Source organism: Tamandua tetradactyla, chromosome 3, assembly GCF_023851605.1.
Source record: "Tamandua tetradactyla isolate mTamTet1 chromosome 3, mTamTet1.pri, whole genome shotgun sequence".
Lineage (NCBI taxonomy): Eukaryota > Metazoa > Chordata > Mammalia > Pilosa > Myrmecophagidae > Tamandua > Tamandua tetradactyla.
Genome location: NC_135329.1, coordinates 103,721,390 through 103,746,355, shown reverse-complemented (window position 1 = coordinate 103,746,355; position 24,966 = coordinate 103,721,390). Strand labels below are relative to the sequence as shown.

The following is a 24,966-nucleotide window of genomic DNA, read 5'->3' as shown; positions in this document are numbered from 1 at the left end:
ATTCAGGTTTTCCTTTATGTCATTTAGTGAAATGTTGTGATTTTCTCCTGTAAGGATGTTAGTTGTGTTTATTAGGACTATTTTAGATTACTGGGGTGCTTAAAGCAATACCATGAGATGGGTTTGACTTAAGCAATGGGAATTTATTTGCTCATGATTAGAGTCTGGGAAAATGTCCTAATCAAGGTATCATCAAGGTATTGCTTTCTTCCTGAAGACTGGCTACTGGCAATCCTTGGCTCCTTTGCCACATGACAAGGCCCATGGTGGAGTCTGCTGGCTCTTCCTTCTCTCTTGGGATTGTTGATTTCAGCTTCTTGCATCGGTGGCTTTCTCTCCCTCTCCCTTCATTCTGTTTCTAAGGACTCCACAGGTAGGATTAAGACCCATCCTAAATGAGGTGGGTCACTAACCAAAGTAGCCTCAACATACTTACCTACTTATAATGGGCTTACATCCACAGGATAGATTTTAAGAATATGTTTTTCTGGGGTATGTACAGCTTCAAACCACCACAGGCTCAATCCATTTTATTTTGTTTTACTGCTGTTTTAATGCTTTCTGTTTTATTAAGTTTCTAAATTAATATAGCATAAAAAGCTTTTGAATTTGAATAGTTATCTTTTTAAACAGTGACCCTACTGACTTTTTAGTTTTGTGTATCACTTGTATTTGGGATGTGTATGACAGTGTCATCTTTTCCTGTCCAATTCTAATATTTATTTTTCTTATTTATTAGACAATAACTTTAATACAATATTGAATTGTGGGGGTGATATGTGTTCTTGTGTTATTTTTTACTTTAGTGGAAATGCTTCTAAAATGCCATCATTTCATCACTGAGAATGATTTGCTGATGATATTGGGAGAGACCTTTCCAGTCCTTGTTTGAAAGATTTGTTTTGATTTGAATATCAAATACTTATTGAATTTTACATGTTTTTTTATGTGTGTGTGCTGAAACCTTTATTTTCCTTTAGGATGTTAATGTTTACAATTAGTTGATATTCTAACATTGCATTCTTGAGATAAACCCTATTTGATCAGAAAATGTTGAGTATCCATTGCTGGATTTAACTTATTGATAATTCCTTTAGGATTTTTGTATCTATGCTTATATGGCCCTGTCCTTGTATACCACATATAATGAGTTAAATAGCTTCTCTGTGATTTGGAATGCTTTGTTATATTGCACGAATTATCTGTTTCTTAAAAGTTTTAGTAGAACATACGTGCACAATTGGACTGTTGCTTTTGGAGAGGCAGGAGGGTATATTATATGTTAAGATAGTGGACTCTGGGGCCAGACTTCTTGAGTTATTACCTGTGGGAACTTGAACAAGTCCCAGTTTTCCCATCTGGAAAATAAACATAACAATAGTAGTTACCTCCTAGAGTTGTTGTAAGGCTGAACCTCATTAATGCGTTTAAAGCATTTTAAAAATTATCTGGCACTTAATGCCATGATCTGTGTTTGCAGCTTCTATTCTTACTACTATTATTATTGATGAGATTTTTGCCCTATCATTTCACGTATTTTTATAGTTTATATTCTTGGGACTGTTTTCAAAATTTGTTTTTCTAGACAATTTCCCATTTAATCTAGGCTTTTGAATATATTGCAATAAAATTTTACATATTACTGTCATATGAGTTTTCAAAATCTCTAATCAGTTTGTAATTATGTGCTGTTTTATTGTCAGTGGTGTTTATTTGTGCTTTTGCTTTATGTCTCTCCATCTACCTTACCAAAATATATCTTGTCAGATATGTCAAGGTTTATCTTATCAGTCTTTTCAAAGAACCAGCATTTGATTTTGTTGATAAAGTCTGATGATTTGCTTCCTGATTCATTAAGCTCCTCTCACCTTACATAACTCCTTCCTTCTACTTTGTGTATACTTTCTTTTTGGGTGATAGGTGAGTAAGCTTTTGCATTTATTCATTTTTGCTTCTTTTGTTTTTTTTTTTGCTGTTGGGGTTTTTTGGTTTGTTTGTTTTCAAACTACAAGAAAGAAAAAAAAAGTATTCCTTTTGTAAGGGGTGGCAAAGTTAGTTTGCCTGGAAGTGGCAAGAGCACTTTTCCACATTGTATCTTTTAGGTGTTGGGCAGCTTTCAGATTCTGGCCAGAAATGTACTCTGCTGTGTAAGCACCACTGAACCAGCTCTGATTGTTTATAAGTCACTGAAGCAATTCAAATTCTTCAGTATCTGAATCCCATGAGTGCTTTCAGGGCAACTACCCCATGGAGCAGATTAGGGACATACATGAGCTGCCCTGGGTGATGGGCAGGTTTGGGTGTGAACTGGGCTAGGCCGTAGTCCCCAGTTATTCAATCAGGAATCCGGTTTGGAGTTGTGGAAAAGCTTTGGTGATGGAATCATGGAAAAGCTGGTAGCACAACCTTATGAGTGTAATTAACCACTGAATTGTATACCTGAAGTGGTTAAAATGGTAAATTTGTGTTGTATATATGCTTCCATAAGTGTATATATATTTATATAAGCAAAAATTGTCCACATTGATAAAGCTTTGGCCTTAAAAAGTGAATAAAATAATGAAGTTGGGGGGAAAACCCCACATATCCTGGTATTGCTGTGAAGGTATTCTATAGATGTGAATAAAGTTCAGTTAATTGACCTTTAACATGGGAGATCAGCCTGTTGTAAAGGCTCTAAGAGCAGAACCGAAGTTTCTCTAAGAAAGAAGAAATTCCTGCCTGAGCACTTCACCTGCCCTGCGGATCCTGGCCTTGCCTAGCCAGCCAGCACAATCATGTCAGCCAGTTCGTTACAGTAAATCACTTCGCACATACCTCCTACCGGTTCTGTTTCTCTGGCTGAAGCCTGACCGATAGGCCCAGAAATGACTGCCCTGAAATAGTATTCATTATCTTTAGTATTAATTGTTATCCAAGTTAAACATTTATATAATTTGAATAGTCAATTGTCCTACAAGGCCCATTATAAAAATAGCTCCTGCCCTAGAGGCAACCATTTATAACTCCTTTCCCTCTCCACATGTCAAAATAAAAATGCTTATGTTGCTGCCTCTTTATTTTTCAATTATAGGCATTGTTTATTGACTTCCCATCTGCTTGGCTCCTGTAACAATCCTCTATTGTCAAACTATCCCACCCTTTTGGTATACTTCCATTTTTATTTTGACTAGATCAATACATTACTTTTATTATGATTATAAATATTGCTTTATAGCTGAGCACTGTAGTCTTGTATGAATTGTTTTTTTTTTCCTTCCTTTATTGCCCTACATTTTGGGCTTCCTGGCACTAACAAATGAATTTAAGACATAAATGTAAAAAAATATATAGTTTTAATGTGCTATTAATTTAAGGCCTAATTCGGGCCTTGCTATGTAAGTCTCCTCTGGATACATGTAACCGCCGTAGATATGCTACCAGTGAGTACACACTCATCTGTGAGGTCCCCCTGGAGCCTGGCCATGGGCTCTGGTCTGGACTGAGCGTGCTTGGGTTGGCTCCACAGCTGCCAACTTGGGATCCCATTAGTTCACATCCTGGGAACTTCTTTCCCTTTTCTTAGGTTGAATCCGTATTGTTACCTTCCCTGCTTACTCCATCATTTTGGAGAAGCGTGTCTTCCAGTGGCCTCCTAGGAATGGGTATGGGGGAAGCAACATTCTTTTGAGGCTTTGTATGCCTGGAAATGTGGGTATTCTGTCCTCACACTTACTGGGTAGTTTACCTGGGTGAAAATGCGTTTCCCCTTGGAACGTTTTTTTTTTTTTTTTTTTTTTAGTATTTTTATTGAGAAATCTTTACATGCATACAGTCCAATCATATTATACAATCATTGGCTCACGATAATGTGTATTCATCACCGTGATCATTTTTAGAACATTTGAAAAAAGAAAAAACTCATATATTTGTTACCCTTTATCACCCCCCTATTATTTATATATTTTTACTCATCTGTCTAAGCCCTGTTTTAAAGGAGCATCAGACGAAAGGTTTTCACAGTCACATGGTCACATTGTAAAAAATATATTGTTATACAGTTGTCTTCAGGAATCAAGGCTACTGGAACACAGCTCAACAGTTTCAATATTCTCCTTAGAATTTTGAAGGCCTTAATCCATTGTTTTCTGATTTCTGGTATTGCTTTTGAGTACTGCCCTTCTAGTAACCAGTCCTTTGTAACAAAACAAAGCAAAATAAAAAAAAAAAAACAAGCAAAACGCAACTCTGTTTTTTCTCTCTGGAAACTTGTAAAATAGTCTCTTTGTCTTCAGTGTTCTGAAGGTTTAAAGTTATTAGCATTGGTCAGGATTTTCTTTCTTTCTTATTTTTTAATTGAATTGTGCTTGGTACCCAGACCCTTTACTATGGAATGTGTGTCCTTCAGTCCTGGAAGATATGCTTGAATTATTTCATTAATGATTTTTTTACACTATTGTTTTCTCTGTTCTTTTTGGGTTTCCTATTATTGAAATGAGAGACCTCCTAACCTGGTCCTCCAATTTTCTCTTCTATATTTCATTTTTTGTCTTTTTATTCCACTTTGAGAGATTTCCTTGATATTATTTCTGATGCTTTTCCTGAGTTGTTGATTTTTATTAGGGTTTTAATTTCTAAGAACACTTTCTTTCTTTGTTCCTTTTGTATAACACATTTTCCTTGTCTGGCAAGGACAATATCTTTTCTCTCTGATTATGTTAATGATAGTTTTTGAAAGTCTTCTTCTCCCTGCATGCCATTTATACCAAATGAAATTTTTGGGTGTGTTTTGGTTTTTGCCTATCATTACATGGCTTCCCCAAAGTCTGTTGATTATTGGATGTCTGAGTGTATGTAAGAAGCAGCTCTGAGTATGGGTGAGGCTTGCCAATTGTGACTTTAATTCTAGGGCAGAGGTTTTAACCTGGCATTTGGGTCCATGTGTAGCATCTTAGGGGATTCCATGAACTTGCATTGAAAAAAGAATTTGCATCTTTATTTTCTCTTAACCTCTATCAGAAATATAGCATTTTCTTCAATTATAGAATTAGGCAACAAGCCCAGTAGTAATATTAGCTGTACTTGAGGCTTTGTCATCAATAAGAATCAGATATTTTCATCCGAGGTTAGTTTTGACAGATATCTCAAAATATTACTTGTGCTTATCAACAACTTCAAAATTACTGATTAGCGCTGCTGTTAGATTTTGTTATTTAATGCATTAATTTAGAAGCACTTATATTACTGTAGTTCAATTTTAAATATTTTATTAACTATGTTAATATAATTGGTGTCCTTTATAAATCTGTATATTTTATTTTATGCATTTAAAGTCACTTTCTGGGCTCTTTCCTGAGACAAGCCTATAGAATCTATTCTCCTGAGCTAGTCAAGTTCCTAGGGCAGTAGGTAAACTCCTTTAATCCTCCCATTTTCCACTCACCCCATGTGCTGGTTTGAAATGATGTATGTACCCTAGAAGAGCCATGTTTTAAATCCTAATCCCATTTTGTAAAGGCAGCTGTTTCTTCTAATCCCTATTCAGCATTGTATGTTTGAAACTGTAATTAGGTCATCTTCCTGGAGTGTGATTTAATCAAGAGTGGTTGTTAAACTGGATTAGATGATGACATGTCTCCACCCATTTGGGTGGGTCTAAATTAGTTTCTGTAGTCCTATAAAAGAGGAAACATTTTGCAGAATGAGAGATTCAGAGAGAGCAGAGCAGAATGACATAGCCACAAAAAGCAGAGTCCGTTAGCCAGCGACCTTTGGAGATGAAGAAGGTAAATGCCTCCCGGGAGCTTCATGAAACAGGAAGCCAGGAGAAGAAGCTAGCAGCTGATGCCATGTTCGCCATGTGCCCTTCCAGATGAGGGAGGAACCCTGACCGTGTTCACCATGTGCCTTTCTAGATGAGAGAGGAACTCTGACTGTGTTTATCATGTGCCCTTCCACTTGAGAAAGAAACCCTGAACTTATTCGGCCTTCTTGATCCAAGGTATCTTTACCTGGATGCCTTAGATTGGTCATTTCTATTGATTTGTTTTAATTGGGACAGTTTCTCAGTCGTAGAACTGTAAATTAGCATTTTATTAAATTCCCCTTTTTAAAAGCCACTGTTTCTGGTATATTGCATTCCAGCAGCTAGCAAACTAGAGCACCCCACCCTTGGCTAAGCCTGGGCACCAAGACGTTTATTTTACAGTCTGTGGTGAGCACAGCCTCCAGCTTTCTGTGCTCCTGGGGAACAGTAATTGGTACAATCTGGGCAGTGGGAGAGGGCTTCTGGTCTTCTTAAAGGCATGGTCAGTTAAACCTCCTGTTTTCAGTCTCAAATTTTTCACCCAGACTCCAGGGGTACTTAGTGGCACCAATTCCTGGGCCTTCAGGGGCCCTGACATCTTACCTCTCAAGCTTTGCCCATTCTGCCCTAGGGGTCCTGGCACTCCCCACTCCTCCACTGATCTCCGCAGCTCTGTCAATTTGGAGGCTGCTGTTCTTTCTCTTTTTCTTTTTCTAGGTATACACTCTCAAAGACAATAATTCCTATCTGCCATGTTAGTGGGCTTATGAAAGCTGAGATGTGTGTGTTCCTTCCACTGTCTTTAACTGGAATCTGTTCTGATTTTCTTAAGGCATTTTCAAATATATGAAGAGGTGAATTATTTGTTCTTTTACTTTTAATTGGCAAAATTTAAGTTAGGGGCCATCAGGCAAGGGCAATGCATTTTAGATAAACATACGTTGGAAAATTTTCATCATTACTGCCTAGCTGTGTGACCTAACCCAACAGATTGTTTAGCATCCCTATTTCTACTTAACGGGGATCCTGCAGTGGCTATATCTCAAATAAAATAAAACTGTTAGCCTTTGGAAGAGAGTCTCATCTCTGATCAGTGTTAACAAATAGTGTCACTGTTCCTTTAGGCATGCTCTAGTCTGGTCCTGGGGCGTTAGTGGGTGTTGTACCAATAGAGGGAGAAAAGGGCAGTGGACAGCAGGTCCTTCCCTGACCACTGCCCTTTTCTTCCACCATGTTGCAGAGCAGAGCTCTTCAGGGGTAGCAGCTCCTCTGTGTTAGGACACTTTAGCCCAGGGGATGCTATGCCTGGGTTGGGGTTCAGGGACCCCTGGAGGTGTTGGTTCCTTTAATTGCCCCATGCTTGCTGGGCCTCTGGTCCACCTGGAACCTCAGCTCTGGGCTTTTTTGAGGTGGCCTCCAAGGAACTATGAAGACGGTATCTGTACCCAGCCAGGATTGCTCATCTCAGATTCCATGGCAATGCTCAGGAATTAGAGTGCTTGTTCCCCAATGGGTTTCACACTCCCAGCTCCAGAGACCCTTACACTGCTTGTCTTGCATCAGAAACCACAAATCTGACCAATGCCTCCTTTAAAACAAGAGTGTCCTACAGTAGCAGTGGCCAGACTGTGTCTGGGGGTGTCAGCTCAGCACTTCAAACCACCCTCTCTGTCCCCATGGTACCTCAGCTGCCCCTGGTTGCCCTCCCCTATGGCATTCCTCGACCCGGTCAGCCTCCGTTTTCAGGTGTCCATGGAGCCGGCATCTGTTCCCTTCACAAGACATTTGCAGGGTCTCAACACTATGGTCTTCCAGTCTTGCTGGGAACCACCAGGGTCCAAGGTTTCCCAGTGTGTCCATAGTCCCACCTAGGACCCCGGTTTCTACAGGGGTAGGTAGTCTACCCCGCTTCCTGATAGTCTAAACACCAACTCCTGACCTTCCTGACATGGGAATGGTTTGATGCTAATTCAGAAGTTGGATGCCATTAAATGTGATTCCGTGGCAATTTGTCAATATAATTTAATAACTGAGGGAAATTGAAGGCTTTTGCTTGGCATAATTTCCTCCACATCTGTCAGCTTTCCTCATCTGCTGTGGGGAGACAAAGAGCTCTGAGGATGAAAGTAACTTTTAATTTTATGTGGGGCCATAAATCGATACACATTTATTATGTAGCCAGCACTAGCATTTCCCTAGGTAATAGTATAACACATGTAGTGTTAGAATGGTTTGAAATTTGTCCTCATTAAGAAGGCAAAGGATGCCATTTTTGCAAGTGTCAGCAAGCAAGCCTCCAGAGTCCTCCCTTTGCTGTCAGGCATCTTACCAAAAAGGACAGTGTTGGTCTTTGCAGGAAGGAGTGGGGTGGACATTCAGAAATGGCCTCTGTCAGGTTTTAGTGGCCGACAGTTCATTGCACTTGGGAATTGCAAATGCTGGTGTTGGCTACGGTAAGGTGAACATAAAACAAATAGATGGGTGACGGCTGATCCTGTAGAAAAGATGTATTTCATTTCTATAAAAGGTTTTCCTATGAGCAACACGGAGAATAAAAATGATCCCAAGAAGTGTAAGGGTAGTTCAGTGGTAGAAGTCTCGCCTGCCATGTGGGAGACCTAGGTTTGATTCCCAGTCCAGGTACTTCCCAAACAAACAAACAAGCAAAACAAACAAATAAAATAATTCAACAAATGGCACTGCGATAACAGGATACTGACATGGAAAATAATGAAATGTGACCCCACCACACAGCAGACCAAAAAAAAAAAAAAAGAAAAGATTCCAGATGAGACTGCATGGCAAAGTGAGGTTGGGGGAGGGTGGACAGAGAAACTTAGTGCCCCAATGATAGAATCTGCTGCTAGCTGCTAGCCAGCTTGAAGTGAGGGTTGTCTATTTATATTTCAGTGTGAATTAGTCAGAAAGTGGAATTTGATTTACGGGTGTTTTACTCTCACCCCATCTCTATAGTGGCACACATAGTATTGGGTGGGAGTATGGGGAGAGAAGGTGGGTATCATACTTAGCACTCAAGGAGTTGTGAAGTGGCATTGAGACATCCTGAGAGCTGAGGTCCTGATCACTGAGTGGACCTGCCCTCTTAGAGGCTAAATGCACAAATGTGCAATGAGCAGGAAACTCTGACCCACGTTCAGCAAGAATCAGACCAGAAAACTCTGCAACAATTGGTCCAGGAGCCAGCCACTATGTACAGTAAACACCCTGGGGAGTCAAACCACAAACCTGGCAACAATTGACCCAAAATAGCCTGGATTTAATCAATAACTGACAGCTTTCCTAATTTACGCCCCCACTCCCAGCTTTTAGGACCAGTGAGCAAAAGTCAAATATGCCCCCCTACCCAATCACATAGGATGCCCTCTCCAGCTTTCCATGCCAGCAGCTTCCAATAAGGGTATCCCCAAAGTCTTCCCTTTGTATGCTCTGTGAAGCTTTCCCACTCCCCTGCCTGCGTTTGAGTCTCTGCCAAATGCACGTGATGGTGGCTGACTCTCTTACAATGGCAAGCTCTGAATAAATAACCTTTGTCTGTACTTATTTGGGTTGTTTTTATTCCCACCCCACCCCGCAGTCCTGATGGGGGAAGTTGTTCTAGCAACTCCTCCATGTGAGGTCATTTCATTTTGATACTTTATCCTGAAGGTACAGCTCTGATAAAGGCAGATGGACTCCTAAGTAAGGGAAGGGGATTAGAACCATCAGCTTCCCTCCTATTTCCTCATGAGTTCTCTTTTCATTGGAACCCTAAATAAGTGAGCCTGGGACCAGCACATGGCATTTATATTAAATTACTTAAAAAATTTTTAAAAAATTTTTATTGACAAACCAAAACAACATGCAACATGAACATTCCTAACATACAAACATTCCATATATCATTATAATCAGTGGCTCACAATATCATCACGTAGTTGTATATTCATCACCATGATCATTTTTTAGAGCATTTGCATCACTCCAGAAAAATAAATAAAAAGAAAAAAACTCATACACACCATACCCCTTACCCTTCCTCCTCATTGATCACTAGTAGTAAATTGCAGTTTTAAAAAACCTCTTCCAGGGAAAGCGGTGAAACTAATTGCTAGAATAATACTCAGCAACAATAAAGAACAAACTACTGATGCCTACAATAATGTAGATGAATCTGAAAAATGGCATGTGGACAAAAGAAGCCTGAGAAAAAGTACATAGTATATAATGGCACTGGTATAAAATTGAAGAATGGACTAAATTAATCTATGATCACTGAACTCAGAAAGCTGTTGCAGGAGATGGGGAGAGGGGCAAATAATTAGAAGGGACAGGAGGAAACTTTCTGGGATTATGGAGATGTTCTGTATTTTATTTTGAGGTGGTTACGTGAATACCATTGACAAAATTCATCAAATTGAACATCTAAAATCTGTACTTTAAAATGTATGTGAATTATGTCTCAGTTAAAAAGTATATAGTAATTAAGAATTCCAGGAAGATGGCTGAATGGAGGACCTTGAGATTAGCTCTGCTCCACAGAAAAGTTAGAGAAGGGACAGGAGGGTGACTGAGGTAGTGATTCAGGAGTGCGGCTGACCTGGGAGAGCCTTCTGTACCACATAGTGCAGCCCTGGTTGCAGAGGCCAAGGAAATGAGAGGCAGAAAGCTGGAGCTTGGCACAGAGGCACACAGAGCCTGCAGGAGTGCACGGACGGGGGCCAGGGACTAGGAAGTAAGCCAGGCTACGTTCCTTGGGTGCAGCCCCATGATTGGCGACTCACCCCACAGCCCATGCACCTGAACCCCATCACCTGCTCCCATTCCCTGTGCTCTAGATGCCCCCACCCCACCAGCCCATGTACCTGCCCCCCACCCCCACCCCAAGTGCAGCCCAACTCGCCTCTCCTGCACCCTCCTGAGCACTACCTCCCTCTCACTGTTCCCTTCAGGCTGTTGCCAGCACATAAAGGCTGCAGGCACTTATCTCCATACCCAGGCTACCTCCACTCCCCACCCATAATGTTGCACGGCTTCATCCTGCCCCCCCCCATCACTGCGCATCAGTTTACAGCAGTCCTAGGCCCAAGCATGTGCATGGCCCCCAATCACATCATTCAGCTATGGGAATCACACTTTACAGTGGTCCTAGAGCTGCACATGCACACGGCCCTCAGCCTCACTTCCCAGCTCTGAGAAAGTGCTGACCTGCACAGCTGGGTCACAGCTGTCCCCAGTCCACGAAGGCATAATGCTGACTTGCTGCCATAGCTCTATACATGCACACAAAGGGCCCCATGCCTTAGACCAGTACATACCAGGGTTACGCTCTCCCCAGATGGGTGCACCTGTACAACTACATCCTCCCCCCTATCCACTGTGCACCCATGTTCACAAGCATCAGCATAACATCCCCAACCTGTACCTATACCTTCCCTGAAACAAATCACTGCACTGAGTGCCCCACCCCGTACCTTACTCCCTGATGTACAACCATCCTGCAAACACAAGACCTTAGACGACTGAAAGAAATCAACCCCCAAAGTAAATCGATGTATTTACATGCCACAAAGACAGCAGAAGATCACAAGCATATCACAATGCAGACAGATATAGGCCTGCCTAATGACCAAATTAAAACACCAGAGAAGACACAGATGTTGGAACAACTAACCAAAGATGTTCATACAACTCTACTTAAAATAAGTGGGATAGCAAATGACATAAAGTAAATCAAGAAGACAGTAGAAGAGCATGAAGAGGAATTTAAAAGAATAAATTAAAAAATAGCAGATATCACAGAGATTAAAGACTCTGTTAACTAAATAAAAAATGTACTAGAGGCACACAAGACCAGATTTGAAGAGACAGAAGAAAGAATAAGTGATATAGAGGACAGGATAATTGACTGTAAAGACTCAAAACAGCCAATGACAAAAAAGATGGAAAAAATTGAATTGGATCTCAGGGAAATGATAGACAAAACAAAACATGCAAATAAGGATCATTGGTGTCCCAGAAGGAGAGGATTAAAAGGCTAGGAAGAGTAGTTGAGGATATAATGGGGGAAGACTTCCTAACCCTTATAAAGGACATAAATATACAAGTCACAGAAGCCCAACAAACTCCAAACAGAATAAATCCAAATAGGCCTTCCCCAAGACACATACTAATCAGTCTGTTAAATGTTGAAGAGAAGCAGAAAATCCTGAAAGTGGCAAGAGAAAAACAATCTACTACATACAAGGGAAACCAAATAAGACTGAATTCAGACTACTCAACTAGCACCCTGAAGGTGAGAAGGCAGTGGTAAGATATATTCAAGATCTTGAAAAAGAAAGACTTCCAGCCAAGAGTTCTGTAACCAGTTAAATTGTCTTTCAAAACTAAGGGAGAGATTAAAGTTTTCATGGACAAAGAAGCCCTGAAAGAATATGTCATCAAGAGACCAGCCCTACAAGAAATACTAAAAGGAGTTCTGCCAGTTGGAAAAAAAAAAAAAAAAAAAAAAGACAAAAGAGGAAGGTCTGGAGGAGGGCAGAGAATTGAAGAGTACCACTAACGGTAATTTAAGGAATACAAAGAGAAAGAGGGAAAAGAAATAAAGATCTGACAAATAAAATAAAAAAGATGATGGATTCTAGAAATGCCTTTTCAATAATAACTTTGAATGCTAATGGACTAAACTTACCAATTGAAAGATACAGATTGGCAGAATGGATTAAGAAACATAAACCAGCTATATGCTGCTTACAAGAGACTCATCTTAAACACAAGGATACAAATAGATTGAAAGTGAAAGGATTGAAAAAGATTTTCCATTCAAGTTGCAACCAAAAGGAAAGCAGGAGTAGCTATACTAATATCAAAGTAGACTTTAAATGTAAAGACATCATAAGAGACAAAGAAGGGTCAATTAAAGGGTCAATTCGCCAAGAAGATATAACAGTCATAAATGTTTATGCTCCCTATCAAGGAGCTTCAAAGTACATGAGACGGACATTGGCAAAAGTGAAGGGAGTGATAAATATTTCAACAATAATAGTAAGGGACTTCAATACACCACTATCCTCTATAGATAGAACAACCAGACAGATGATCAACAGGGAAATAGAGAAGTTAAATAACTTGATAAATGAATTAGACCTAACAGACATATATAAGTCATTGCACCCCAAAGCACAAGGTTATACATCCTTCTTTAGTGCTTATGGAACATTCTCCAGGATAGATCATATACTGGGGCACAAAACAGGTCTTATAATTAAAAATATTGAAAGCATTCAAAGCACTTTCTCTGATCACAATGGGATGAAGCTGGATCTCATTAACATCAAAGAACGAGAACATTTATAAACATATGGAGATTAAATAATACACTCTTAAACAATCAGTGGCTCAAAGAAGAAATTGCTAGAGAAACCAGTAGCTATCTGGAGATGAATGAAAATGAGAATACAACTTATAAGAACTTATGGTACGTGGCAAAGGCTGTGCTGAAAGGGAAATTTATTGCTCTAAATGCCTATATTAAAAAACAAGAAAGATGGGCGGGCCACGGTGGCTCAGCAGGTAAGAATGCTTGCCTGCCATGCCCGAGGACCCAGGTTCGATTCCCAGTGCCTGCCCATGTAAAAAAAAACAAGAAAGAGCAAAAATTGAGTACTTAACAGCGCAACTGGAGGAACTTGAGAAAGAACAACAATCTAACCCCAAAACAAATAGAAGAAGAGAAATAACAAAGAGTAAAGCAGAGATGAATGGGAGAACAAAAGAACAATACAAAGAATCAGTAAAACTAAAAGTTGGTTCTTTGAGAAAATCAATAAAATTGATGGGCCACTAGCAAGACTGACAAAGGAAAAAAGAGAAAGGATGCAAATAAACAAAATCAGAAATGAGATGGGGTGCGTTATCACAGACCCTGAAGAAATAAAACACATCATTAGACGATACTATGAACAACTATACACCAGCAAACTAGACAACTTAGATGAAATGGTCAAATTCCTGGAGATACACAAGCAAGCTAATCTGACTTAGGAAGAAATAGAGGATCTCAACAAACCAATCACAAGTAAAGAGATTCAATCAGTCATCAAAAATCTTCCTACAAAGAAAAGCCCAGGGCCAGATGGCTTCATGGGGGAATTTTATCAAATATTCCCAAAAGAACTAACACCAATCCTCTTCAAACTTCTCCAAAAAATGAGGAAAAAGGAACTCTACCTAGCTCATTTAATGATGTAAGAAAGGAAAACTGCAGGCCAATATCCCTAATGAACATAGATGCAAAAATTCTCAATAAAATATAAGCAAATCGAATCCAACAACACATTAAAAGAATTATACACTATGACCAAGCGGGGTTTATATCAGGAATGCAAGGATGGTTCAGCACAAGAAAATCAATTAATATAATACAGCACATTAATTAAATCAAAAGGGAAAATCACACAATCATCTCAATTGATGCTGAAAAAGCAACATCAAAAAGCATTTGATGTTGACGAAATTCAACATCCTTTTCCAATAAAAACACTCCGAAGTGCTGGCATCAAAGGTAACTACCTCAATATGATAAAGGGAATATATGAAAAACCAGAAGCTGGCATCATACTCAATGGAGAGAGACTGAAAGCCTTCCCTGTAAGATCAGGTACAGACAAGGATGCCCACTGTCATCACTATTTTTCAACATTATGCTAAAAGTTCTAACTGGAGCAATCAGGCAGGACAAAGAAATAAAGAGCATCCAAATTGGAAAGGAAAAAATAAAGCTCTCATTATTTGCAGATGATATGATACTATACTTGGAAGATCCTGAGAAATCTACAGCAAAGTTACTTGAGCTAATAAACAAATTTAGCAAGGTGGTGGGATATAAAATTAATCTGCAAAAGCTAGTAACATTTCTATACACAAACAATGACCTAGCTGAGGAGTCAGTCAAGGAAAAAATTCCATTCAAAATAGAAACTAAAAAAATTAAGTACTTAGGAATGAACTTAACTAGGGACATAAAGGACTTGTACACAGAAAGCTACATAGCATTGCTAAAAGAAATCAAAGGGGTTCTAAATAGGTGGAAAGACATTCCTTGCTCATGGATAGGAAGGCTAAATATAGTAAATATAGTTAAGATGTCAAGTCTCACCAAATTGATCTACAGATTCAACACAGCACCAATCAAAATACCTAGAATAACTTTGAAAATTTGGAAAAGCTAATTACCAAATTCATCTGAAAGAGAAAGAGAACCCAAATAGCTAAAGGCATCCTAAAAAAGAAGAATGAAGTGGAAGGATTAACACTCTCTGACTTTAAAACCTATTGTAAAGCCACAGTGGTCAAAACAGCATAGTACTGGTAGAAAGATAAAAGCATTGACCAATGCAATCAATTGATAGTGCAGAAATAGACCACCAAATCTATGGTCACATGATTTTTGACAAGTCCCCCAAATCCTCTGAATGGGGACAAAATAGTCTTTTCAATAATTGGGCATGGAAGAACTGGATATCAATAGCCAAAAGAATGAAGAGGACCCCTATCTTATACCCTACACAAAATTAACTCAAAGTGGATCAAACAACTAAATGTAAGAACTAGCATCATAAACCTTCTAGAAGAAAATGTAGGGAAACATTTTCAAGACCTAGTATTAGGAGGTGGCTTCCTAAACTTTACACCCAAAGTGCAAGCAACAAAAGAAAAAATAGATAAATGAGAACTCATTGAAATCAAATGCTTCCTCACTTTCAAAGACTTTGTCAAAAAGGTGAAGAGGCAACCAAGTCCTCTTGGGAGAAAATATTTGTAAATCGCATATGGGACAAAGGTTTGATTTTCTGAATATACGAAGAAATCATACAAGTCAACAACAAAAGAACAAATAATCCAATTATAAAATAGGCTAACAATATGAATAGGCATTTTTCTGAAGAGCAAATACAGATGGCTCAAAAGCACATGAAGAGATGCTCATTTTCACTAGCTATAAAAAGGGACGTGCAGATCAAGACTGCAAAGAGATACCACCTCACACCTATAAGAATGGCTGCTATTAAACAAACAGGAAACTATAAATATTGGAGGGGATTTGGAGAAACTGGGATATGTATGCACTGCTGGTGGGAACGTATAATGATGCAGCCACTATGGAAGTCTGTTTGGCGGTTCCTTAGGAAACTAAATATCAATTTGCCCTATGACCCAGGAATAACACTACTTGATATAAACCCAGAAGAGCTGAAAGCAACAACACAAACAGACATTTGCATACTGATGTTCATAGCAGTATTATTCCCAATTACCAGAAGATGGAAACAAACCAAATGCCCATCAACAGATGAGTGGATCAATAAAATGTGGTATATACATACGATGGAATATTATGCCGCAGTAAGACAAAATGACGTCTTGAAGCACATGACAAGATGGATGAGCCTTGAAGACATGATGCTGAGTGAAATTAGCCAGACACAAAAGGATAGATACTATATGATTTCACTCTTATGACCAGCATAAAGTTATAATCAGTGGCCTAGAATACAAAATATAGGGGACTTAGAGATAATAGTAGAAGCTAGAGATGGGTGAACCATTAGCAAATGAGGTTGAACTCCGATGTTAGGGAATAGATAGGAGTGAATGTGGTTCTCTAGTGGGTTTATAAGTAATATTACCATATTGAAGATGAACAAGATTAAAAGGGTTGTATAGACTTACGTGTCCCATTGATTAACACTAGAAGTATGAATTAGTTCTCACAAGGATTACTTCAAAGATATGATTCTTATACAAAGAGTGTTTAAGTGTTAAGGGTGTAGGCGGAAAACAACTATTGCATGCTGTGAGCTATGTTCAAAAGGAAACCATCAGCACTACCCCAGCAACAGCAGGGGGGAGGGACAAGAGTTAAGAGGAGATTTAGATTTCCTATTTGGCAAGGGTGTGTTTATTGGTTTTCTGTTTCTTGGGAACAATGAAATTATCTAAAATTGAGAATGTTGATGGAATGTGGGCTTTGGGCCCTATGAATGCAGGTGGCTGAAGTATGCACTGAAGGAGAAGTAGATTGGTGAACGACTGTAGTTATGAATGAAGGTTGTGCTGCTGCAAAAAGAACAATGTCATTAGGCATGCAACAATGTGAATGAACATGTGGGACACTTGATGAGACAAAATAATCCAGAAACAAAAGAACAAGAATGCTATGATCACCTTTAGAAAATGCTTATAAGAAAACAGGGGCCTAAATTGTAGGCTTTTAGAGCAGACACATTAAGTCCAGAGTGGTGATTGTTATTTCTGGATTTTGAGAGGCTGTTATATATATATAACCTGATATTTAGAGATAAGAATGAAGCTGAATAGGTTGGGGTTAAAGTACTTCAGAACAGAGGGGTAAGGAAGATAGTGTCTATATATATAAATTGTTGTTGTTTTGACAGTGTCTGTATTTTAGAGCCACATATACTCTTTGAGACCAGTGGAAGAAAGGTTTATTTAGTCTGGAACTGAAATTTTCTGTAGTGCATAATCTAATTCATGCTATAAGTGTATAGCTCATTTGAACAATTGAAACACAGGGAGCACAAAATAAGGAAGAGGTCCTTTAATCCTATATAGATTATTGTAATGCCTGTACACATCCTAGATGCATATTAAGCAGATAATCAAAAAGTTTTGGCAAAGTCCCCTGAGGGATAGGAGAAAGAATATGGAACTATTAAAACCTTACTAGGAGGAAATCCCCTGATACTGTGTCAGACTTTAGGGAAACCCAAATCAATAGGCCATGCTCTCGATCATGAGGCTTACTTTTGTGCATATGTAGGTAGCAGAGAAGCCTAGACTACTTATAGGCTTGCCTAAGAGTTACTTCTGGAGGACCTCTGTTGTTGCTCAGATGTGGCCTCACTCTCTCTGTGCCCAACTCTGCAAGTGAAATCATTGCTCTCCCTCCTACGTTGGACATGACATCCAGGGGTGAAAGTCTCCCTGGTGATGTGGGAGATGACTCCCAGGGATGAATCCTGACCTGGCACTGTGGGATCAACAATTCCATCCTGACCAAAAGGGGGAAAAGAAGTGTAATTAATAAAGTATCAGTGGCAGAGAGAGTTCAAATAGAGTCGAGAGGCTACTCTGGAGGTTGCTCTTATGCAAGCTTCAGGTAGACTTTGCTGCCTAGAAGGAAAAATACTAGAGGATTGAGTGGTAGCAACTCTGGGATCTGTCCTATAACTACTTGTTGAGGAGTGCTTTGAGAACTACTGCTTTTTTATTTCTTTGCTTTGTATATATGTTATACTGTACAATTAAAAAAGTTAAAAGTATATAGTAATTAAAAAAACTAATTCTTAGGTGCATTTTGGAGGCAGGTGCATTTTAGTCCATCAGGATGAATTTTAGCACTAAGATTTGCTGAACTCATGGTCCAATCTCCTTGTCTATTTTTTTACTTTAACTACTTTTTGACCCTTTGCCAAGTCATAATCTCTAGCTCTCCTGTCTTGCGCTTGTCTGAACCTGTGTAGCCACTTATTCTTTATCCCAAGTTCAGAGGGACTGACCTACTTGTTTCTAAATCATTCTCCAATAAAGCTTCCTGTGATGATGGAAATGTTCTTTGCATTCTCCACTATGGAAAGCCATTGCCATATGCAGCGATTGAGCACTTGAAATGTGTCTCTTCAAATGAGGAACTGAATCTTAAATTTAAATTTAAATAGAGGTGAGTTTAAGTGTGAAATGTGCTATTAAAAAAAAAAGAAGAAAAGAGGAGGATAAGGGGATGCCTTACCGAGAAGGTGATATTTGAACAGAGACATGACCAAGGAGCCCTGTGGATGTGTAGGGCCTCCAGACAGAGGAAACAGCCTGTGCATTTTTTGAGAATGGGGAGGCAGCCAGCATGGCTTGGACTGAGTGAAAGGGGGGGGGGGGGTGATGGTAAGTGGTGAGGCTGAAGGATCAGTTTCACCCAGGTGCTTTGATTGGGTTTCACTTTTCTGAGAGGAGCTGGATAAGATCAAGGTCTTATCACTGTACATCAGGTCACAGAGACCCTTATCCACCAGGTCTCCAAAGAAAAACTGGTCGAGGCTTAGATAGGGCTGACCGAGGCCTCCCGAAAGGTGCAGTAGATGATAGCGCACCTCAGCACAAGAATCCTCACCCAATTCAGGTTTGGTCAGCTGTCTGCTAATTGCAGTTTAAATCCTAAACTTAGCCTTGTGGCTTGCAACCACATTCCAGCTGGGGCTGAGAGAATTAGAAGGGGAGGGTGTCCCAGGTGTTGGTAGTGCCAGGCTGCTGAGGCAGGGGTAGAGGAGTGTTGGGAGCCCTGAGCATGGAACACAGCTCTGCCACTGCCCCTCTGCTGCCTTTGGAGGCATTGCCTCCCCTCCTGGGGGCTCAGTTTCTTCATCTGCAGCCTGATGGGCACTGGGTTAGATGGTCTCTAAGCCCTTTTGCAATCCTACTACTCAACAATTTTAAGACCACCTCATGTTAATTCATAAGGTATGACCCCCTTCCCTGGTGGTATGCCCGCCTTGGAGGGCTTTACTGCTGGGGGCCTCAGCATATGTGTCTCCGTGGCCTGTTCTCTTAGGTAGGATAGGAATAGTCTTAGCATAGACCAAAGGGTTTGGAGTGGGAAGCTCTTTGAATCCAAGAGTCTATCAGGCAGAAATCCTCTGTAGGTGATTTGTTCTGTTAAGTAGGTGCTCCCCATGTTTTGGGACCAGTAAAATTAGAAAATACAGAGTTAAGGCATTACTAGTTCTTGGAAATGATACTCCACTCTGATGGACATGCCATTGACCTTCATGACATGTGGTTGGGAAGGTAGAGGACATGTTGGGACCAGGCTGAGGTAGTATCTCATAAACTTTCCAGAAGTTTAGGTTGGAAGACCAGGAAGGGTAGGGAGAGCTCAGCAATTCAAGACTCTGGGTCCCAGCATTGAGTGTTGGGAGAGCCATGGAGCCAGGCCTTGCCTGTTCCAGCTCATTTCTGATATCCTGGAGTGTGAATGTGACCATGAGGCTCTTGTCCAATGCAGGATCCTCCTGGTTCTCCTAGAAGTTCAGCCTTGCCCTTATAGCTGTCCCGCTTCCCTCCAAAGGTCCATGGAAACAGCTGATGATCCAGCAGACTGTCCCTAGGGCACTATTTCTTCCCATTCTAAGCTTCATTCCAGCATTCATTTGATTGTTAGAAAACTAATCAGTTGGACCTTATTACCTGAACCTTCTTGACTAGCTTTAACACCATGAACCTCTTTACTGAATTTGTTATGCTTTCCTGCACAGGCCTGAAGTCTCAACACGTAGGCCCCTCAGCCTTCATCCAGCCCAGCCCCCTCATTAAAAAGAAAAAAAAATTACTGTAAAATATATATAGCAGTTTTCCATTTTAAAGATTTTTAATTCAATTTTATTGAGATATATTTGCACACCATACAATCCATCCAAAATATAAAATCAGTGGCTCCCAGTATCATCCTGTAGTTGTGCATTCCTCACCACAGTCAATTTTAGAACATTTTCATTACTCCAGGAAAAAAAAGATAAAAATTAGAAAAAGAGAGAAAATCCAAAATATCCCATCCCCTTTATCCCCCCATTATTGATCCCTATCATTGATGTGGTACAAATGTTATCGCTGATGACAGATTATTAAAATATTAGTTAACTACAGTTCATAGCTTGCAATAGATGCATTTCCCCCCACATACCTTCTCTTAACTCTTTGTAATAGTTCTGTTCATTTATTCTAGTTCATGGAGAAAATTTTTTATATTTGCACTGTTAATCATAGTCATCGTTCACCGCAATATTTACTGAGTTATATAGTCCCATATTTTAACCTCTGGCTCTTCTTCTGGTGGCATATATGACTCTAAACTTCCCCTCCCAACCACATTCACACACGATTCAACTCTGTTAATTATAGTCACAATAATATGCTACATCACCTCTTTCCATTTCTACTCATTTAAATTCAACCTAGTTAAAAAATTCTGCACATCATAAGCAACTTCTCCCCATTCTCTAGCCTCATTCTATCTCCTGGTAACCTATATTCTAGGTTTTATGTCTATGGGTTTATATAGTATAATTAGTTCATATTAGAACATGTAATATTTTTGCTTTTGTGTTTGATTCTTTCATGCAACATAACATCCTCAAGGTTCATCTATGTTGTTACATGCTTCAGGACCTCATTCCTTCTTACTGCTGAATAATATTCCATCATATGTAAATACCACATTTTGTATTTAAACATCTTTAATGTACAGTTCAGTGGCATTAATTACAATTACAATGTTGTGCAACCATCATTACCACTATTTATTTCCAAAATCTTTTTATTTCCCCAGATGGAAATTCTGTACCCATTAAGCAATAACTCCAGCCCCACTCCCACCCCCCATCCCTGGTAACCTTAATCTACTTTCTGTCTCTAGGATGTGCCTATTCTAGATAAATCATATAAGTGGAATCATACGATCTTTGCCTCTTTGTGTCTGATTTATTTCACTTAGCATAATGTTTTCAGGGGTCATCCGTGTTGTAGCGTGCATCAGAATTTTATTTGCTTTTTGGTGAACTGAGTTAGGATTTTAACCTTATGACCTTTTTATTGAGTGTCAAGATGATGAAAGCCTCAATGAATAAACATTTCTGCATCTTCCATGAAACCCTTTGTAAAAGACTGGTTTATTGTGATCTTGATGTTCCCTCTAGTCAGTGTAGTAATTCATCTCACAGACATTTCTTATTGCAATAGGGTGGGGTACTGAGGTGGAAGAGAAGGGCTCCCTCTTCTCAGGATGCTCACAGTGTAGGAAAAGGAGACAAATTAGGAAACAAGTGCAAGGGCATTCACAGGACTGGGAGAACACGGCCTAGGGTGGTCATTCTCATGAGCATGCATCGTCAGGAAACCCTGAACAGAGGGAGGGGATGTCTATTGTCATCTTACTGAGTTGTAGAAATTCTTAATTCATTCTATACCCAAGTCCTTTATCAGATAAGGTTTGTAAATATTTTCTCCCTGTCTGTGTCTTGCCTTCATTCTCTTCACAGTATCTTTCAAATAATAAAAGTCTTTAATTTTGATAAAATCCAGTTTATCATTTGTTTTCTTTAATGGTTAGCACTCTTTTTTGTCCTGAAAAATCTCAGCCTAATCCAAGGTATAAACATATTTCCTATATTTTCTTCTAGACGTTTTAGTTCTTTTAGATCTACAATACGTATTAAATTAAGATTTCAGTTCAGTGTTAAGTAGAGAGCAGCATTCATTTTTTTCCATACTCATATCCAATGATTCAGCACCATTCGTTGAAAAGACTTTTCATTCTCCATCAGAATACTTTTTGAAAAGACTGACATAAGAGTGAGTCTATTTCTGAGTTCTCTATTTCGTCCTGTAGATGTCTGTCCTTATGGCAATACCAGATTGTCTTGATTACTATCAATTTATGGTAAGTTCTGAAATCAGGCATTGTAGATCTTCAAACTTAGTTCTTTCTCAAAATTGCATTTCCTATCCTCAGGCCTTTGCAATTAAATATAAATTTTAGATTCAGCTTGTCCAATTTTCCTTAAAAACAAAACAAAACAGTCTGCTGGTATTTACATCTAGATCAGATTTACATCTAGATGGCTTCCCATCTAAATCAGTTTGGAGAAAACTAATATCTTAATATCAAAAATTGTTTTCTCTGTCCATGTGTTTAAATCTTCTTTAATCTATTGCAGCAATATTTCCTAGTCTTGCTTAGATTTTTAAAAATTTATTCCTAAATATTTTGTATTTTTATGCTATCATAAATAGTGTTCATAAAGACTTTCAATTGTTTCAATTATATATGGCAATATTTGGGTTTTATGTATTAACTTTGTATCCTGTAAACTTCCTAATTCACTTATCAGTTGTAGGAGATTTTTTTTTTTACTGAGAATTTTCTAAATACAAAATAATATCATTTCATCCTCTCTCATTTTTACTTTATAGTCCTAGAGGTTTCTCAGTGTTATTCATCTTTGTCAAGTCTCAAATTTTCACTTTTCCCTTTCCTAATTGTATATTGGGTAGTACTTCCCAGTCAGTGTTGAATAAAAGTGATGCAAGTGGACATCCTTGCCCCTTTTCAAATCTTAGGGGAGATATATTCATTTGTTCTGATCATTTAATATTAGCTATAGGTTTTTCCTAGATATCCTTTATTAGATTCACGAAGTTCCTTTTCAAAGAAATGGTTGAATTGTGTCAAATTCTTTTTCTGCATCTATTGAGATGATTGTATGGAATATTCTTTTCTGGCTGTTAATATGAAAGATTGTCTTGGTTGATACTCTAATTTTAACCAATGTTGTATTTCCATGATAAACCCAACTTGGATATGAAGTATTGTCTTTTTTATATATGACTGGATTAAATTTGGTAATTCTTTAAGGAATTTTGCATTTGTGGTCATGAGGGATATTGGTCTGTAGTTTTCTTATAACTCCTTTGGGTTGTAGTATCAGGTAATGCTGGTCTAAGAAAATGAGTTGGGGATTGTTCTTTCATCTATTTTCTGGAAGTTTGTTTTAAAATAGGTTTTATTCCTTCCTTCTATGATTAAGTTTTTGGTGGAATTCACCAGTGAAACTATTTTGGCCTGAAGTTCCTTACGTAGAAAGGTTTCCAGTACAAATTCAATATCTTCAATAATTATAGGAGTATTTAGGTTATCTAATTCTTCTTGTGTAAACTTTGATTTGTTCATTTCATCTAAGTTGTCAAATTCATTGGCATAAAATGTGTCACATAACTATCTTATTATCCTTTTTATTTCTGTTGGAGCTCTCTTATTCCTGAGAGTAGTAACTTGCGTCCTCTCTCATTTTTTCTAGACAGCTTTAGAGGTTTCTCAGTGTTATTCATCTTTGTCAAGAACTAGTTTTTAATGTGGAGAAATGGAAAATCCACAGATATATGGAAGTTAAATAACACTCTCATGGGCAACCAGTGGGTCAAAGAAGAAATTGCAAGGGAAATCAGTAAATATCGTGATAAATTAAAATGAAAATAGAAAATATCAAAACTTATGGGATACAGAGAAGACAGTGCTGAGGAAGAATCTTAAAGCCCTAAATGCTTATGTTAAAAACTAAGAAAAAAATAAAAGTACTAACTACAAATCTGGAGGAAACAGAAAAAGGACAGCAGCTAACCCCAAAGCATGCTGAAGGAAAGAAATAACAAAGATTAGAGCTGAAATAAATGAAATTGAAAATTTTTTAAAAATAGTGAGTATTAACAAAAAAAGTTGGTTCTTAAAAAGATCAGTAGAATTGACAAACCCTTAACAAAGGCAAAGGAAAAAGAGAATTGAAAAAGAAGAATGAAGCTGGAGAACTCATACTTCCTTATTTTATAGCATATTACAAAGCTACAGTGGTCAAAATGACAAAACCACATATCCAATAAGCGTTTAATATCCAGAATATAAAAAGAAAACTTACAAGTCAATGATAAAATGATAAATAACTCAATTTAAAAATGAGCAAAACACTTGAATAGACATTTCTCCAATGTACAGATGTCTAAAAGTCAAATAAAAAATTGCTCATATCACTAGCTATTCAGGAAATACAAATCAATACTACAATGTGGTACCATTTTATGCCCAGTAGAATGGCTACTATTAAAAAAAAAAACGATAGAAAATTACAAGTGTTAGAGAGGATCTGGAGAAAGGAACACTCATTCATTGCTGTGGGGCAGCCACAGTCGAAGACATTCTGGCAGTTCCTCAGGAAGCCATATATGGAATTACCACGTGACCCCGTAATTCCACTACTGGTTCTATACCCCGAAGAACTGAAAGCAGGGATTCAAACAGGTATTGGCATACTAATGATCATGCCAGAATTATTCACAATTGCCAAAAGATAGTAGGACATATTTTACAGGCCTGCATAGTAGATGTTTTAAATGAGGTAATGCCTGGAACGTAGAATCTCTCACTAAATTATTACTAAATTAAATTATGTACTAAATTAAAACATAGTACAATTATAAAAGTGTCATTGTCAACTGAAATGACTGTTCCACACCAATGCAGGATGGTGGTGGTAGGGTGGTATATAGAAATCCTGTATTTTATGTAT

General features: G+C 38.6%; 1 protein-coding gene across 1 annotated transcript in view; it reads left to right on the top strand.

Annotated features, from left to right (window-relative positions):
* Positions 1–24,966, top strand: part of TMEM163 (transmembrane protein 163) — a 314,773-nt gene that overhangs the window by 269,867 nt on the left and 19,940 nt on the right. The gene's annotated exons all lie outside the window — the stretch shown is intronic.